Source organism: Sinocyclocheilus anshuiensis, unplaced genomic scaffold (assembly GCF_001515605.1).
Source record: "Sinocyclocheilus anshuiensis isolate Anshui unplaced genomic scaffold, SAMN03320099.WGS_v1.1 scaffold165, whole genome shotgun sequence".
Taxonomy (NCBI): Eukaryota; Metazoa; Chordata; class Actinopteri; order Cypriniformes; family Cyprinidae; genus Sinocyclocheilus; species Sinocyclocheilus anshuiensis.
In genome coordinates, this window is record NW_015540851.1 from 685,393 (window position 1) to 691,877 (window position 6,485).

The following is a 6,485-nucleotide window of genomic DNA, read 5'->3' on the forward strand; positions in this document are numbered from 1 at the left end:
TGTGTGTGTGTATGTGTGTGTGTATGTGTGTGTGTGTGTATAAATAGGTAGAGAGAGAGATGAGATTTGCATATGTGTATATATATCTCAGCCTAACAAAAAGTGATGAGTTGACAGGGAAATAAAAAAAGAAGAAACACATCCTCTTCCTGTTATTCAGCTTTTCATTTAAATTATGCTGATTATATAATTTGTAATTGTTGTTTTTTTTCTTCTCTCTCTTCTCTCTCTCTCTCTCTCTCTCTCTATATATATATATATATATATATGATCTGTATTTAATTATAGAAAAATGCAAGCATTTTCACTAGTGATCTCACACTTTTGGACCCCACTGTATTTCTGAAAATGCAACAATGGACTTTTCGCTATCTGGCAGTCTGTGCCCATGCCATTTAGGACAGGTGTAGTGTTTCCTAATGACATATAACACCATTTCTGCAAACTGTTTCAAACAACTGAAAGGATTATCTTTGGAAAGAAAATCGCCTCAGGATTTAAATCATTTTAGGATTTAAATGCAACTTTCTGATATTTTGGCACCATCAGTGAGCATAAGGAGGATGAGTGCGGATTTGATCATTGGGGTCTAGGGATAGATAAAGGTTCTGGTTGAATTCGAAGACAATAGAATTTTCAAAAAGACAAAAGAAGGTTTTGAGGGCAATCAATAAATAAAAACAATTTGCGGAGCTGAGAGAGGAGTTTTGGTCTAAATAGCATCTTATCTGAGGGAGTAATGACAAAAGCTTAAAGCCAGCTGTGCACACTGTGTACGCTCAAAAACATGGCTGTACACCTGATCACACATTCAATCGCATGTAAACATTGATATTTATTATCACTTTCATATTAAAAGTGACTGTGTGATCAAAAAGCAAGAAAGTGGTGACGACGTCATAACCTGGCTTGTGCATCTGTGGTCTCTAACAATGAAAACCTCACAAAAATTATTTATCTCCCTCATTGCTTTGAATTTGATTAAATCTTGTAGATGATCAACGTATTAATATGTCTTTACCTCCTTAATCTCTTCAGTTTTCATAGATTTAAATAGAGTGGAGTGGGAAATCACATAATAGAACACCGGCCTGGCTTCTTCATAAAGGCGTCAGCGCTGTAATCGTCTGTCTTTGTTTACACCACAGGAGTTGCACGACCACACTATAATCACTTCCAAGGCAAAAGAGAAAGCAGCTTATGTAGAGTTTACGGCTGATTCCTGGGCAAAGCACTGTAGTCTACACTGCCTATTGATTCAGTATCAGCGAGACTGCCTATCAGCTGTTACATCGGTATGGTCAGTGAAAATGGAAACACTTTGCATCGCAGGGTCCGTGGTACACGTATTACATGTTCATCTGCTTAATTACAGCAATAGCAATCAAAAATGGTAATTTCAAGCTGTTTTACAAAACAATTACACTACAGGTAAGTAGGCTTACAGTGCTGCTTGAAAGTTTGTGAACCCTTTAGAATTTTCTATATTTCTGCATAATAACGACCCAAAACATAATTAGATTTTCACACAAATCCTGAAAGTAGACAAAGAGAATCCAATCAAACAAAGGAGACAAAAATATATACTTTGTCATTTATTTATTGAGAAAAATGAATAAGAAATAAATAAAAATTGAGAAAAAGTATGTGAATATTTGCTTTCAGTATCTGGTGTGACCCCTTTTTGCAGCAATAACTGCAAGTAACGCTTCTTGTAACTGCTGATCAGTCCTGCACAACGACTTGTAGGAATTTTAGCCCATTCTTCAGTACAGAACCACTTCAACTCTATGATTTTGGTGGGTTTCCTCCCATGAACTGCTTGCTTTAGGTCCTTCCACAAAATTTCAATTGGATTAAGGTCCGGAATTTGACTGGGACGCAAGTCGGGGCTTGATCAACCTCGCCTGGGCGAGGGTGTATGATGTTGCGAGACCCGAAACACCCAATGACCCCAGGGTACATCACTGAGGATGCATCCCAGTGCATTCATGAGATGTTTCTTGTATAGTGTTGGTGGACCACTCCTGGGGAGGGTAACAGTGGCCTTGAATTCCCTCCATCTGTACACAGTCTGTCTGACTGTGGATTGGTGGAGTCCAAAATCTTAGAGATGACTTTGAAACCTTTTCTAGCCTGATGAGCAGCACCAACTCTTTTTCTGAGGTCCTCAGAAATCTAATTTGTTTGTGCCATAATACACTTCCACAAACATGACCAAACTTTGATAGATCCCTGTTCTTTAAATAAAACAGGGCACACACTGACACCTGATAGTCCTCTCAATTATTAAAAACACCTCTGAACAGATGGACTCTAATTTCACCTTCACATTAACAGCTAATCCTAGAGGTTCACATACTTTTGCCGCCCACAGATATGTAATATTGGATCACTTTTCCTGAAAAAATAAATGACAAAGTATATATTTTCATCTCATTTGTTTGATTGGGTTGTCTTTGTCAACTTTCAGGACTTGCATGAAAATCTGATGATTTTGTGGGTTATATTTATGTAGAAATATAGACAATTCTAAAGGGTTGACAAACTTTCAAGCAGCACTGTATATGTTCATTAGTATTCCTAAGGGTCCCACTTTATATTAAGTGCCCTTAACTACTATGTACTTACATTTAAATTAATCATTTGGTACAATGCACTTATTGTGTACATACACCTTTTTACATTGTACTTATATTTGAAAGATATTTGCATGTAATTACATATGTAATTCATTTCTGTAATTACATTTATAATTACACTGTTGACCCATCCCTTACACCTTAACCCACCCTTAAGCCTACCCATACCACCAAACCTGTCACTAACCTTACCTGTATCCCACCTCAGTAGCAGCAGAAGTGTTTTGCAATACAATATGAACACGATAAGTACATTGTACTTATTTATTGATGTAAGTACATAGTAGATAAGACCACTTAATATAAAGTGGGACCTTCCTAAGTACTTGCTAATTGACATTGTGATGGGAAGTGTGTTGCCATAACATTGAATGCCTTTTATTGGATTGATTTTAATTGACATTTGTTTGACATAAGTTTTTCACTTATCTATTTTAGTTTGTTCAGTAAGCAAATCTTTATCTGACCTCAACAATTTACCATTCCAGTCTCGAAAACAAAGCTAGTGAATATAATATAATGGATGGATGGATGGACAATTAGATAGACTGATGGACTTTAAATAGATGGACAATTCGATGAATGGATGGATGATAGGTGGATGGATGGATAAATGGACAGTTCAGTGAATAGATGGATAGTTTGATAGAGAGATTGATAGATGGACATTTCAATACATGGAAGGATGGCTGGATGGATTGACAATGTGATGAATGGACAATTAGATAGATGTAAGGACAATCAGATAGACGGATGGACGATAGATAGATAGATGGACAGTTCGATGGATGGATGGATGGATATTTAGATAGATGGGTGGACTGTATATGGATGGGCAATTTGGTGGATGGATGGATGGATTGACAATTTGATGGATGGATGGACAATTAAATAGATGGAAGGACAATTGAATGGACGACATTTCAATGGATGGATGGATGGACGGAAAGTTTGATAAACAGAGAAGGCGATACTTGGACATTTTTGATGGATGGATAGATGGATGGGCAGTTCAATGGATAGACAGTTTGATGGACAGAGGGATAGATGGACATTTCAATAGATGGATGGATGGATGCATTGACTTACTTGGGTGTGCAAATCCCATCCCTGTCATCCATTAAGCAGTTGAAGTTTGGAATATAAGTTAGTACAGGAATGAAATGTACTGAAAGTCCGAATTGTACATTGCCAAAATGCACAAACATTTGTTGTCAAAAGCTGTGCTGCAATACAGCTTATTTAGAGCCTATTGGTTTCAATTTAGGAAAGGGCATACAAAATAATCTCAAATTCATGATAATTATGACACATCGAACAAACCAGCCAGTGTGACCTTAAGTCTTATTTGTCAAATGAATGATAGAGTGGAAAGAACCGGTAAAAGACTTTACATTACAACAGATGATGCAAAACGGACAAGAATAATGTGAAAATGAAAAAAGGGTCCCTGAATAGGATTTAAGCTTTGTAAATTGACCATATAAAAGGTCACCCAATCACATTTGGTCATCTGGCAATACAAGGAGAGATAAAATTAAGATGCGAATGACTCACTGTCAAGCACATTAATTATTATGAAATGCAACACTGAGTAATATGTTAATGGTTGAATGTATTTGAATGCATAGATAGATATATATAATTTCTTTCATTAAAATTCTGACTCCAAGAGGCTTAACAAACATAAAATTTTGTCTAAACGGTAATATAAAAGTGAATATAGGTCTGTATGAGGGTTAGGTTTATAAAATCCCATTAGCTCAGTATTAAAACAATAGAAGTCAATGGAAAGTCCCTAACATTAGTGTGAGGGAGTGTGTGTGTGTGTGTGTGTGTGTGTGTGGCTTTCTTCGGAAGTGGCTGGGTCTTCCACGCAGTCTTACCAGCGCTGCACTGTATGGGACAAGTAACATCTTGCAGTTGCCCTTCAGTGGTCTCACAGAAGAATTTAAGGTGGTACGCACCAGAGAAGCCCTACAGTACAGGGACTCCAGGGACTGTAAGGTGTCATCAGCCGGCATCGAGGTGAGGACAGGAAGGAAATGGAAGGCTGGGAAAGCAGTGGAGGTGGCAGAGTCACGCCTGAGACAAAAGGCTCTGGTGGGCACCGTGGCGACAGGCAGAGCGGGCTTGGGCTACTTTCCAAAGACCTTGGTTAGCCAGGCCCGCGGTAAGGAAAGACACCATCTACTTCAGGAAGAGGTTCGAGCAGGCGTGGAGGAAGAGCGAGTGAGCAGGGCGGGGGGACTCCGGTAGCAGGGAGCGTGGACTAGGTGGGAGAGTACACTGCAGCGCAGGATCACCTGGGCAAACATCTTGCAGGCAGATTTCCATCGGGTCCATTTCCTGGTACAAGCTGTCTATGATGCCCTGCCAAGCCCAGCGAACCTCCATGTCTGGGGGAAGAGTGAGACACCCTTCTGCCTTCTTTGCTCTGGAAGAGGCTCTCTAGAACATCTCCTCAGCAGTTGCCCAAAGGCTCTGGCTGATGGGCGCTATCGGTGGCGCCATGACCAGGTGCTTAAGGCAATTGCTGAGAGCTTAGCCTCAGCCATTAGCACCAGCAAGTACCATCATGCTCCAAAGAAGGCAGTCCACTTTATTAAAGCTGGAGAGAAACATCGGGTGCGCCCACAATTAACAACAGGCCTCCTCCATAAAGCCTCTGATTGGCAGCTGCAGGTCGACCTGGGAAAACAGCTGAGGTTCCCTCAGCACATTGTAACAACAAGTCTCCGCCCAGACATGATAGTTACCTCCGAGGTTTCAAAACAGCTAATCATGCTGGAACTTACGGTTCCCTGGGAAGAGCGTATTGAGGAAGCAAATGAAAGGAAACGCGCTAAGTACCAGGAACTGGTGGAGAAGTGCAGGGAGAGAGGCTGGAGAACCTTCTATGAGCCTATAGAAGTCGGCTGTAGAGGCTTTGCAGGACGTTCACTTTGCAAAGTCCTCAGTCGTTTGGGCATTACAGGGGTGGCCAAGAAGAGGGCCATTCAAGCCGCGAGCGAAGCTGCAGAGAAGGCCACAAGGTGGCTTTGGTTTAAGAGGGCTGATCCGTGGGCTGCTACTGGGACGCAAGTCGGGGCTTGATCAACCTCGCCTGGGCGAGGGTGTATGATGTTGCGAGACCCGAAACACCCAATGACCCCAGGGTACATCACTGAGGATGCATCCCAGTGCATTCATGAGATGTTTCTTGTATAGTGTTGGTGGACCACTCCTGGGGAGGGTAACAGTGGCCTTGAATTCCCTCCATCTGTACACAGTCTGTCTGACTGTGGATTGGTGGAGTCCAAAATCTTAGAGATGACTTTGAAACCTTTTCTAGCCTGATGAGCAGCACCAACTCTTTTTCTGAGGTCCTCAGAAATCTAATTTGTTTGTGCCATAATACACTTCCACAAACATGACCAAACTTTGATAGATCCCTGTTCTTTAAATAAAACAGGGCACACACTGACACCTGATAGTCCTCTCAATTATTAAAAACACCTCTGAACAGATGGACTCTAATTTCACCTTCACATTAACAGCTAATCCTAGAGGTTCACATACTTTTGCCGCCCACAGATATGTAATATTGGATCACTTTTCCTGAAAAAATAAATGACAAAGTATATATTTTCATCTCATTTGTTTGATTGGGTTGTCTTTGTCAACTTTCAGGACTTGCATGAAAATCTGATGATTTTGTGGGTTATATTTATGTAGAAATATAGACAATTCTAAAGGGTTGACAAACTTTCAAGCAGCACTGTATATGTTCATTAGTATTCCTAAGGGTCCCACTTTATATTAAGTGCCCTTAACTACTATGTACTTACATTTAAATTAATC

At 40.4% G+C, this 6,485-nt stretch overlaps 1 pseudogene; it reads left to right on the plus strand.

Moving 5' to 3' along the window:
* The first annotated feature begins 4,493 nt into the window (after window positions 1–4,493).
* On the plus strand, window positions 4,494–5,766 carry LOC107687752 (uncharacterized; annotated as a pseudogene).
* The last annotated feature ends 719 nt before the right edge of the window (window positions 5,767–6,485 follow it).